Here is a 13,603-nt window from a genome sequence, read left to right on the forward strand (position 1 = left end):
CGAACCAGTGACAGGTAAATCGATACGTACCGATGTCATTATTAAAAGGTAACTCTAATAAGTTCTGACATTTTAGGCCAATGCCCATAAACGTGAATTGATAAAAAGTATCTATCTAGTATCGCCGTGTTGTTGGAAATTTTAGTAATTTGTATATATGACTAAATAGGTACATACAGGCTGTTGTTACAATTTGCCATATTTCAAAATCGAAATAAATAAAGGTTACGAGTACACTAATCTAATTTTCTTAGTTATTCTACACCAACATTGTAGGTTTAGCAGCCTACACATTGTAATTTTTAATTATATCTGCTCAGTCTTACAAATAATGTAACGTGTAACCTAAAGAAATTTTTGATATTGTTTGCCAATTTTTTGTGAAAGTACTATCTAAGGATTTACTTACCTTTCTGGACATAGGTATTCAGCCAACCTTTCTTAAACCAGAAACCTCACTTTTGACACTGATAGATCATATCCATAACAAATCCAGGTCTAACACATAACCTTTTATTACAATTAGAGCACGTCCCCTGGACTTGTGAAATATGTTTATAAATCGTCTAAAAACAGTAAAAACCTCCTACTTTCATGTTAACCTAACCGCAAACATCGAATAGCTTCTTTCGACACAGCGCTCGACAACCGGACGCGTATCGAGATTATCCATTTCCCTGCGATAAGTGAGAAGTTTTCCGCTCCTAGATTAAATATTGCACCCCGTTTGCCCCCCCCGCGGTGACTGAGTAATGTACCAGAATGCATGTTTGGCAAAAATACATTTAGTTCCGTTGGAACTTGTGAAATGTCGGTCCTAGTCGATAAATCACAAGGGTTTGGTAGTTCTCGAATTGAAATTCATTTACCAGTTTACATTGCTGTCGGTGTCGATTTTAAGGAACTAATAGTACTGTTAAGTATTTAGATCGGCTTTCGAATGTAAGTACTATGTGATGTATATGTGCATGGCTTTAATTAATGTAAAAAGAGATAATCTTAAATGGCTTCCATCCATTTACAGTGCATTAACTACTATTACAATGCCGCTCCAAATATTTACTAGTAGTGGCTGTGTGAGCTGTAGATCTCGCTAGCATAGCTGAAAACTCAATAAATGTACGTGTTTTTTGTACATATCGTTGTTATATCGTTAGATGACAACCAAAACTCACTAATTACAAAAAAAAATTAAACAAAAATCAACCTTACCTTTAGGTATTGACATGGTTCACTATGCAGTGAGTTTTGGTTTTGGCTCGTTGGGTGGACGACATCCGGAAAATTGCGGTTCACTTCTGGATGAGATTAGCTCAGGACCGAGACAAGTGGCGTACTGGAAGAGAGTCCTATGCTCAGCAGTGGGCGATAAAGGGCTGATATGATGATGATGAATATTTGATTGTCACCTGGCGATATCATCGAACCTGATCGCAAAAATTTAGCAGAAGCTAACTGGGATACTGTAGAAAAAAGTCGCTTTTACGATAACCTTTGCGTGAAGTGATATGAATTCAGCGCAATATATCACTGGCACCCTGTTGAGACCGATTTTTACCACAGGAGCGATTCCAGAATAATTCCAATCCATTACATATGTGACGACATCCTGCTGATTTTGTAGCACGAATATTCAATTATGCGGTGTCGTATGTCTATCGATTTACAGCAATTGCATTCGGATACACCCCCTCCGGGTACCGATTGCTGGAGTTTTCCGTGTATTTATGTAAGTTACTGTGGATTTAATATTATTTCATTTTAATAAATATTCATGCTTTAAAGCTTTATAAATCACGTTACTTGCGAAAATTAATACGGTGGTTTGTGGCAGGCCATTTCTGGCCAATCATCATCATGATCATTTCTACTAATGACTTCATGATGTTCTCTGGAACTGAGAGCTTTATATGAACTGTGTGCTACTAATCAAGAAAACAGGAATTTGAATAATATGTTTAATCTCTATCGCTATAAGCATTCCTTTTGACATAATTAAAACTGCACAATCATTACCAAAAAAATAAGAGACAAGGAATCCCTTCTCACTTTAGATGGTATTTAGTTTATTTAACTAAGCTTTAGGAGCAAACTAACCAAGTTCCATTCCTCCTTGTGTTCTGGCTCGGTAGCTAATGCCCACTGTCCACAGATCACTTACTTACTAGATGGATTTTGTAACCATGTGCTTCTACTCGCAAATGCTGATTTCAATTGCGTCCACATTTTCGACCTATGTGCGACTTATAAATTTTGTGCGCATAACAGTCATGATACATTTAATAAGGGTGTCGTGTCGCTGAATTGACTATATGACTATTGACTATAGACTAAATGACGTTTTCATACTTCATGTATGTATAATACCAACCGATGCAGAAGCGATTCTAAGTCGCGTTGTTTAAGCAGGGGCAAAACGGATACCTAACGTTTTTTTTAATTTAAAATATGCCCCTACTAGCACAGAGCTATTAAAATATGTCCCACTAGCACAGAGCTATTACAGCTCCAGTTCAAATTTAAAATTTGAATTCAATGAGTTTTCCAAAACTAGAAATGCAAAGTTATTGTTTTGGGGACAAACAAAATTAGTGACACTAGTCACACTAGTAATTGACTCTCTGTTTGTTACTCTAGCTGTAAGTTTTCCAAACAAATAAAATAAAATAAAAACACCCTAATCCAGAGTATTTTGGGGGTCGTCTATGCTACCAACATACGAGGCTGCTCTAGAAAATATTATGGCCGTTTGGCTACAGATACGGCCAAAGCTGGCACTGCGCCACGCTCCAGATATATCCAAGCCTACGACGAATTCCTTCTAGAATAAATAAATCCCAAAACCCCCACTTACCATCAAGCTCGTTAACATACTCGAGATTTTGGAATTCAAAATCGATTCCGGCCAAAGTTATTTTAAGAAAACAATCACGAAAGAGTTAAAAAGCAAATTATAAATTCCGTTCCCGGAAGATGAGATGAATAAATTGAAACAAAAGTTTTTTGTTTCTCCAAATCGCTTTCGTAACTTTCTGGCAAAGCGCTACGGCCTTAATCTGAATTGTTGGGCACGCCGAATAGTTTTACCAGGAAATCTTTATTGCACTAGCTTAGTTTCGCTAAACTATGCGCCGGGATAAATGAATTTATTACGCGATGCAGATGCTCGTAAACGGATCTGATGCTACCTGGGAAAACTTATGTGTACGTTTATAAATACGATCAGGCTTACAGCTATATGCTGTGCAAATTAATTGTACTTAATTTAATTTGAGTTACGGCGTGCGCCAGAACGGGATCCAAATTTAAATAGTTTACTCTTGAATAGGGCGTTTTCTTTTAATGCGAACACTATACATATAGTGATCAGTTTTTAAAGGTTAGAATGCCACTTCAGCACTTGCTTGAATGTAGACTTAGCAAGTGAAACCTTTTAAAGCTACTAAATGAAATTAGACATCAATAAAATTTGAAAAGATTTGCTGTTGAAGTAACTGATAACATAAGCTCAACATTAGGTATCTAATACCAAATTTAACAAAATGTATTATTATCATTTTACACCACACTGCTATAAATAACAAAACAAATGAAAGTTTATTTACGATTACATAAAGCAACATTCATCCAATTTATTTACTCCGCCACAGCAAACAATGCATGTTAATTATTACTCAACTGTCCTGCTTTTACTGTCGTAACTTATATAAATACTTTTAAATTTTAATTGCTTTTAAACATCAGTGCTTTGCTTTACTTAAGCACGCAACTGTCCATTTAAAGTCACATACCTAGCATCTCTGTGACAAAACCAGGAGATAACCTCTTCTAAGTTCTAATTATTTCAGCGTAATAACTAGTAGGTAGGTATTAAATAGGTACTTACAAAAATACAAGCTTTTATGTAGTTAATTTTAGTCAATATTTTACTTAAATGTTTGTACTCATAGTCTTTATTCTGTAAATTAAGACTTTATAGATAAACTTTCCATACTTATCAGCTCTAACTTGCGGCTCTATAGAAAGTATAGAAACATTTGATAATAAGTACTTCAAAGCCACTATTATTTTTGACAAGTGATAAAAAAAGGATATATTCCGATGTTTATTGCTGCTTATAAATATAGAAAGCTATATCTTAAGTTTCATTATGAATTGGTAATCCCATTTTGCCATTTTTGCTCACGTTCCCGATGTCCCTCACTGTGTAGAAGCAACACTGAAAGTGAATTAAACCGGATGATCGCAGAAGCATCACAAATTGCTCCCGCCTCGGAAATGGCTTTCTGACATGCATTCCGGAAGAGCAGTATTTGACATGCTATTTCGCACCATGATGACTAGTTATTGTTAGTGGCGTTCAATAGAAATGAGGACAGAATCTCAATTATGCATGTTTCCAATTTTAATACATTTTCGATCAGCGTCTTTGCTGTGGACAAAAGTTCACGATTTGTATCTGGGGCAAAATACGATCAAAGCGAAGCGTACTATAAGAACTATTGTATAATAAAAAAATATAAATTTTTCACCTTACGCCCATGTGAAGGTAGCGAAACGGCCAAGCCACATATTTTGACTAAGGTTTGAGTTTGTGAAGTTAGTTTGTGCTACATGAAATCTGATCTTTTTGACAGTGCGAGCCTTATGGTTTCGTCTTGGCAACATTTTACTTGAATTTTTTTTGGTGCGGGATACATTTTTCTAAGACTAACACCATACAACTAGTGAGAAGTAAAAGGTTTTGACATACCTATTTACAGTCCGTATTTTATTATGTCCACGGAAAAGAGGCGTACTCTTACTAAAAAAATTTACCCGTTTTCCTATATCCGTTCTTCGTTCGTTCCTCCCACGTTCCGTTGCTTACCACGACTGTCTTATCAGTGTCAAACTGACATATTCGCTAACGTCTGCGTAACTTACTTTGAATACAATCTCGCTCGCACTAATATACCAGTACGAGCGAGATGCATAGAAAGTAAGTTACGCAGACGTTAGCGAATATGTCAGCGTCAAACTGGTGGTAGCCGTATAGATATCAGGAAATACATATGTGTAATATTTCTGTACTTGATGAAAATAAACAGAGTTTATGTATCATAGACTTATCAGTTATAATGTGTTATTTTTTTTATCGAAAAAGGAAACGGAAAGTTGGCATATAATTGTAAAAAAATGCCTAACATAAGAGGAGTTCTAATGCACCTACATTTCTAACCTGACCGGATCCCGTGCAGCGCTGCACCGGCTCTCGGATGGCAAAATTAATAGTCAACAATAATGCACCCATAAATCAGCTCTGATGTCGACAAATTGCAAAACACGCACTATATAAATGATTAACGACATGCCAAACCAACATTAGCACAACCTGCGAGCTGCTATCTCATTCATTACACTGTCATGCAGATTAAGACAGACTGAGATAGAACGGCATTTTCGATTTCAGTTTTGGGGCTGCAGGGGTGTCGTTTCAATTGTTTATTAAACACGGATGAGTCGAAAGTTCAGGCCAACCTGTATAAATGCGCTCTCTGAATACGAACAGTTGTCACGGATCTTGAATTCAAGTTACATCAGTTAGTTCAAATGGTGGACTCGCCTGCTTTGGCACAACTAATGAGAATATCTGGCTAGCAGCTACAATTACTTTCTCAGTCTCATATCTACATTTCAACATTTCGAAAAACTAACTTTATTTCATCTATTGTTCGTCGGATTTTCCAAGCCATGATGTTTGGAAAGTTTACCTGTGCGTTATCGTCGTTCGTTTTATGCTAAATGATGTTGAAACGTGGAGGGCGAAAAGTTTAAACAGAATGAATGGTAATAGGATCAATCACTGTTAAGCAATGGAAATGTTATTAATTCCGATTATCGATTCTGTTCCATCCGCTGAGCGGTAATGGTTTCTCATATTAACGACCAGTTTACATATTACGCGTTGGTTACTGATTAGTACGATTTCAAGTAATTGCCTCTTGCTGCGAATATGTGAACTTGTACCTAATCATAAATCAATGTGTGTACAGGGTACTGGTATTAGGACAAACATGCATTCATTCAGGCATTTTTAACTGACTTCAAAAAAGGAGGAGGTTATCAATTCGACCGTATTTTTTTATGTATGTTAAAAATGCCTGAATGAGTGCATGTTCTTCCTAATACCTGTACCCTGTACACACATTGATTTATGATTAGGTACAAGTACTTTTTAGGAAATTAATTTAATTAATTAATTATTCGCTCCATGCATGAATTTATTTTTATTTTTGGATTCATAATTTATATCGTTGGAACGATGGAGTTGAAACGCTCATAATTTTTTGCGCGAATTCGACAGAGCGTAATGACGTCACACGTTGGGCGGCCCAACTGACGTTTGCTACTAATGACACTAATCTGTCGAACGCGTGACGTCACGTGGCGTTTCGAGCGTTTCGCTCACTAGCTTTTCGCGGGCAAATTTTTGTACTTTTTATTTATAATTTTAAGTAACTAAATGGTAATTTAAAAACGGAAATGCATTTGTAACATGATATAACGGTAACAAACATCCGATTAAAACATATTTCGTTAAAATATAAACTTCATGCATTAGGCTAATTGAGTAAGGTCTTGGTAGCTCAGATGGTAGAGCACTGGGCTAGCGATCCAGTGGTCGTGGGTTCAAGTCCCACCCAAGACAGTGAATTTTTCCACTTTTAATTATTATTTTTAGGAGAAAACTGGCTCATCTGGTGCCCATGGCATATATGTTTACAGTCGCCTATATATTTAATACCTATCTGCATAGGCATGACGTTCAATTATATTTGACTCAATTTTATTGTCATCACAATTCGGTTCAAACATATCATAGTGCAATCTGCAATATTGGAACAACACCTGTATATTAAGTAAATGAAATTTAAAGTACTGTTCATAAAAATAAATATTATTCCAATAGCCCCTACGATTGCAAGTTACAGATATGATTTTAAATGCCAATATCAAAGAGACAATAAACATTGAAGCAATCCTCGACATGATTTGTATAAAATAACACGTGCTTCACGAGACTGTCCGTATCCGTTCCATTCCCCGATAACATATCATTCGCTGCGCATATTGTATCGACGTCTCAAGGCGGGACATGAAATATTCAGGTCTTATACACCCCAGCACACATCCTCCATCTATACCTCCTCATAGGGTAAGTTTCGACTACATATTTCGGCACTCATCTGTTATTTTGGTGAGACGTGGTTTATACGAAAAATTAGGCCTGGGCTCGCTCGACGCTAGTGACTTAGATTTCTAGGCAAAAATTGGATCGATTTTGGTGCTTAATATCAAACGACGTAACTTACATTAGTTTAAAAAAATGCGTGAGATGCAAAAAATAAGCATATATATATAAATTGATATTAAAATAGTAAAAAAATACGTCATGTGAATGTTAATCTTCTGTTAGTACGAGCCAAAGTCATAACTCTCAAAATCGTTAAAAATAACAAGTCCCTCATGCCGTAATTTATATAAAAACGAAAACGAATTAAAAAAGCAGAGAGGTGCAGAAATCTGAAATCGTATCTTAGACTATACGAATACGTACACCCTTCCACGCTCGCCACGACACTGTGTATGACTTCCAAAAGCAATGTACCGTATCGTTCACCAAAGGGGCTAATAAATTCGCTTAGCTTACCCTATAAATAACTTCCCTATAATACTTCCCTATAAATAAATAATAATAACACAGAATCAATAAATTCGACAAAGTTATTTTTGAATTCTTTCCGCGTGAAAAGATATACTCTACTTTGAGGCATGGAAATAATAAGAAATATTTTGTGAAAATTATGAATATTCACAAGTTGTAGTTGTTTCTGGGAACTGGAGCAGATGTTAGAGGCATAACTCAGAACAAAGAGTGGATATCTGTCATCTGGGCGTCGGTCGGGGCACGCCTGAGATATGCGGCCATTCAATAAAGTCAATGCAGTGTTCCACCCACAATGGGCAGGTTAATACAATACAAAGATAAACTCCGACTATACTGGGAAAGTGGAAACTACTTACTTATGTCCTTGTATTTAATACACGTTTCCACTTTTCCTTGGAAATTATGTAACGTCGTAACTACCTCCGTGGCAACTTTATTAATTTCGCAGCTCTTATCTGTAACACCTCATTGAGAGTTAAAAGGTGTAAAAACACAAAAAAAACCCTCGACTAATGGTATGCAAGTCTTTGTTTAACATATTCATGCAGTCCGCTGAATCACACGAGCATGGCGGTTTGCCAAGTCTAGCTTATCTGGCCCGCCAGTGTATCGCTACGGTTAAGCATAGTGTGTATTTTAGGTATATTTTAAGTTGCATTGCCTAATTGTACGCGAAATTTATTTTCATTTTTATTACAACTTCACAACTTACTGGTACATAGTTGGAGCACGAGGACATTCACTATAACCTATTTATACTATGCCTAGAATTTTGGTTATTCTATGTGTACAATGTGGATGAAAACTAAAATAATATTAATCTCGTTTTTTCGTTGTAGATAATAACTGCAGGAAACTCTTTCATCACGGTAACTTGGTATTTGTTTTATGTGCGTCTGTAATAAAATATATGTAAATACATGTACAGTCAGCTGCAAGGAAAAGGTACCCCACGTCCATACTAATTTACAGAACTTTGTATGCAGGGGGGGTGCCTTTTCTCTGCAGCTGACCTTACCTACTCATACAAGTTATGTAATGTCTCAAGTTTGCCATCCCAAGCCCAAGGTGTACGTTCATTTATACTCGTAATAACCTTCATTCCTAAAACATATTTTCTGACCTTAGGCTTATGTAGGTACCTACTTAGTTATACTTTAGTTTACCAACGTATTTTCCTTTACCTTTTCCTAAAAAAATATGTTAGGGCGTATTGCTGCGAAAAATTAATATAAACGATGAAAACCATTTCGGTTGACTAAAGCTGCAAAACTTTCAGAATATGTAAAATTTAATTTAATTCTTGTTTATTATCTGAGAAATGTTTGTCTTTTAAATAAGTAGGTAGTGTATTAAACTGAAATAAATATCATATATGAAGGAAAAAATGACCGAAGCCTCCAGTGTCCAGAGCTGGAATCGAACCAGCGTACCCCGTTTACCGGACAGGTGCCTGAACCGCTCGGCTATCCGGCCACGGTGGCATGGGTCGAAATTTCCAAGTATATGACAATTCCCGAAGGCTTGTGGCGCCCCCTGTGGCGGTTTCATAGAAAATAATTTAATTTGTTCTTAGAGGTAGTGTATTACCTAAAAAGTGACATCATTATTTCTCATCTTATGCCATCAATAAAAATATTGTACCTATGGCAACACTTTTTATGAATATTCTTCTTGTTTTACATCCGCTGATTTCTGTATCTCTAAGCTCTAAATAATATTGAAAGCATTAATCATTTAAACGTTAGAGGAAGTCATGTACTACGTTTGCTTAAATCATTCGCTTACCCTTTTCCCATCACTTGGGGTGGTTGGCGCAGCATGTCTTTTTCCTTAATACCTCTCTGTCGTTCGTCATCTCATCATTCACCTGCTTTATTTTCACATCATCTCTTACACAGTCCATCCACCTTTTCCTTGGTTTTCCTTTCCTGTTACACTTACATCTTTCTACATTCATTTTGTAATACCTTTAGCGTCACAAGACTTTCATCCCTCCGCATCACATGCCCGTAGGTACCACTACGCTTGCTCAAGTCTTCACCCTTATATTAATCTAGTGCAAGTGCATCGTAAGTAAATAATTGAAATATTTTTAAATTATTTGCGACTGATGTGTGTGTGTGTGTGTGTACATCGCATGTTTTTAGTATGTTGGAAGCCACAGCTAATTAGGAACGTAATCTTGTTTACGCTCGGCTGTAATTAGTGGAGAAATTTTTCGTTTGTCGCGGCTCTTAAGGTTATGCAAGCGGTCTTATATGCCTCAACTTAAATGAAATAAATCAAATTAAGATTAATATGCGTGTTGAATGCTAAGTCTGGACTCGGGCACGTCGTGGGTACTTTAAATGTACTCCAGTTTTTATACATTTAGATTTACCCCAAGGATTTGCAGCGATCTAATGAAAATAGATTGTGTATTGTATAGTCGACGTCAAAGACATGTTTACATTTTTCGCCTTATTACAAAAGAGTAAGGTGTAAAAGCGTAAACATATACTTGACGTTGACTGTACCTTCTTATGCCAATACTTCAACAATAACCAAACCCCATTTTATTTTATTTATTGGAGAAACAACAGAAGTATTCGACAGGATAATAGGGTTTATAATATGAAACATGAAAAATGAAAAAATCACCGCGTCATCGATTAAGTTCATAAATGTAGGTCGTATACATAGAATAGACATGAATTTAACATCGGAAATGTTGCTCCTTAGCCACCGGATTCGGAAATTGCTACGGTTATCTAACTAGGCAGTAATATGCAAGTCATTCCAGACTGATTGAAAGTGTACCTACATGAACTTGTAGACATGTATTAACTATATAAATATTATATTTGGTAATGCATATATGTTTCAAGTAAATCAATGATAACATTGAAACATTCTAAAACATAAACAAAATTTCAGATTTAATGTTACTACCTACTATACAGAGAGTAATATATTGTACTGCCATCAAAATACTTCTACAAAAACAACACTAGTAACAAATCTCCCCTGCAATAGAAAATACAAATTATTCATCAACCAAATAGTATAGCAGCAAAAACTCCGTAGACGGAGTGTCTTCCCGGCAGACGGCTCGGGCCCTTCATTAGGGGCTCGGAGGGCCTCGGAAGGGCCTCAAAAGGGCCTCGGGACGCAGTAACTCACGGAGGAGTGGCGCTGACACGCCCTCACTCTGTCGTGGGGAAAGTCAAATGTTGGCTAGTAGCATTCTACGAGTACAAATGTTCATTTCTGAATTTTGGACACAAACATCGTTAATGTTTATTATGATTTGGTTATGCCCCATGCTAGGCGGTGATGACCTGCTACGTTAATCATTACGTAGGTAGTATTATTTATGAATAAACACCATAAGTATTTAATAATCACGTAATAAAACTACAACAGTAGGTACTTGTATACAATAATGTTTATGGAAAACTTAAAGCGTTTGAAACATTGAATCTTAATTACACAGCCAGATTCAACGTTCGTTTATGTTGCTCATTTTTGACCTTGTAATGTTTTCACACCCGTTTCCTTTTGATTAATGTGTATATGGCGTCGGTCGAAAAAAAAACCCGGCGCTACCGTCACACGTCAGCAAAAACGACAGGCCACTCAGCCGCTGTTATGTACAGCTTGATTAGGTCTTTTACAGGCATCCCTTTATAAGCTGGCCAACCGTTTTAGGCGTACATATTCATATTGAAAAAGTATGATAGCAACATGATTTAAAGCTCGCAGGCCGTCTCTCTAACGCCAAAATATTACGAAGAGATGCACCAACATATCATATTGAAATCATTTTTTAAATCTAAATGTGCCTCCATGTTTAAATTTTAAATACGGTCTACTGGTGAACGTTGACCTATTTTGTATAAACCGTATCATATTTGCTGCAGGATTTCCGAAGCCATTACTGTTTTTAAAAGGATTGTTTCATTTATTGTGGATTAGTTTATTTACTGTTCGCGTCATGAAACAGTTTCACTAGGTGGTTGCCAATATTTTATCTTTATCAGTTTTTATTTACTTTAGCTTAAGTTGAAAGCCATCTTTCTTTAAATTCTTCTCATATAGCAATGTCACTAGTTCAAAATTCAAACTAGATAAGCGAAATTGCCATATGTAAAGAAAATCAAATTAGACAACAATAAATAGGCGTAACCACAAATTAGATATTGTATTATTTTGAATTGCTCTTAAGTAATATTCGAGCGAAACTAGTCTGCCTGTGATATTTATATATTAGTTGTAGCCCCACATACATATTCCGACTGTGCCACCAACGATTACCATATCCCTCAAATATATCAAAACGTTCCGAATATTTTATGCTCGTCGGTATCTAACAGGCGTTTTGTGGTAATGTCTTCGTTTGATGTATAGCAGTCAGGAGCACTCGTGGTCTAAATATCTTGCCATTATGGAGACTTGGCTACATTAAGAAGTAACGTGGCGGAGGGGCTCTTAGCGTTTTTTCGGTCGGTAATCGCGAGTCAGATTGCTCGTCGCGAAATGTATTGCCGCATCGAGAAGGGAATTTGTTAAAATTATAGGCAAGCATTTATTTTGCAAGTGGGAATATCGGAGTGGGCGGCGACGGGTGCCCTTACCAAGCCGACGAATTACAGGGCAAATGGCGCCTCGTTTGTGTCTAATTTGTACATTTGCTTGTGCAATCTTTTTTGGTTGAGATTTTGCCCCAAAATTGGCGGGGCTATTTTGTGATGTGCCAAATAAATGGTTGGGCTACGTTGTTACTTATGACGCCGACGCGCTGGTTTCATCAAAAATACCCTTTTCATTTTTAGGTTCATGTCATTCATCAGCATTAATAACCTCCCCGAGCACGATTTGAAGGTATTGGTATGAGCAATAAAACGTAGCAAAAAGGTGAACCCGACGATTCATTTGTAATTCCGTATGAATTACAAATGAATTTCCCCGAGTCTTTCAAAATACTCGGACTGAAAAATCTCACGACGAGCAGTTTTTTTAAATAATGTAAGAAAGCGGAGGTGCGCGAAATACAGGCCCAGGGCTGAACAAAACGCAGAGCCGGTTGAATTTGCAATTTTGAGGCGTTTCGCTCTCACAATTTGCTTACTTATACCGCGTTCCCTGTAATTCGCTCCGCAGTGCTAAAGTTAAATAATCACCGGCGTCGCCTCCCTGCAGTCGCGTTACAGGACCTTCTTATTTTCTGGCATCATTTCAAATTAAAAACGATGAGAGTAAGCCTAGGTATCCTGGCGCAGAACGCTTGCTGGCACGGCCCGCCTCATATACGTAACCGACAGTTTAATCCTTTGTTTTCGAACTTGTCTCAAGTGACCGGTTAAAAATTTTACTTCATTTTCTCAGAATAGGCTTAAAGCTAGAGCCAATAAATCACTACATATTATAAAACAAAGTCGCTTCCTGCTGTCTGGATGTATGTCTGTCCCTATGTATGCTTAGATCTTTAAAACTACGCAACGGATTTTGATGCGAACTTTTTTAATAGATAGTGATTCAAGAGGAAGGTTTATATGTATAATACATCAGCATTGCACCCGTGCGAAGCCGGGGCGGGTCGCTAGTTATATTTTAAAATTAAGTTAACAGTACGATTGAAATACGACTTAACTTAGTTTATTGTCATTCATCGGCGTGGGAATAAAATCTAATTAAACACGTAATAATATTCCGAGCAACATGTAAACTAAAAAGCTATTCTCTGTAGGAAAGGCGCGGCTGCCGTTCGTTTTGTCTTAAATTACGAGCGAGTTCGCTGACCTAACTTAGCAGCCTGCACAAAATTTAATTTTAATGCGGGTCCGGTCACTATGACGCCGCCTAACAAAACAGAGCCTGCTTGCCGCAGATTAGAACTCGCTTACACAG

At 36.9% G+C, this 13,603-nt stretch overlaps 1 protein-coding gene and 1 non-coding gene across 3 annotated transcripts in view; both read left to right on the top strand.

Annotated features, from left to right (window-relative positions):
- The window catches only part of LOC134749719 (semaphorin-1A), a 427,168-nt gene that overhangs the window by 122,828 nt on the left and 290,737 nt on the right, over positions 1 to 13,603 (top strand). The gene's annotated exons all lie outside the window — the stretch shown is intronic.
- Trnaa-agc (transfer RNA alanine (anticodon AGC)) lies at positions 6,619 to 6,691 on the top strand. The gene has a single exon. It is a non-coding gene; the product is annotated as a tRNA-Ala (tRNA).

Source organism: Cydia strobilella, chromosome 18, assembly GCF_947568885.1.
Source record: "Cydia strobilella chromosome 18, ilCydStro3.1, whole genome shotgun sequence".
Taxonomy (NCBI): domain Eukaryota; kingdom Metazoa; phylum Arthropoda; class Insecta; order Lepidoptera; family Tortricidae; genus Cydia; species Cydia strobilella.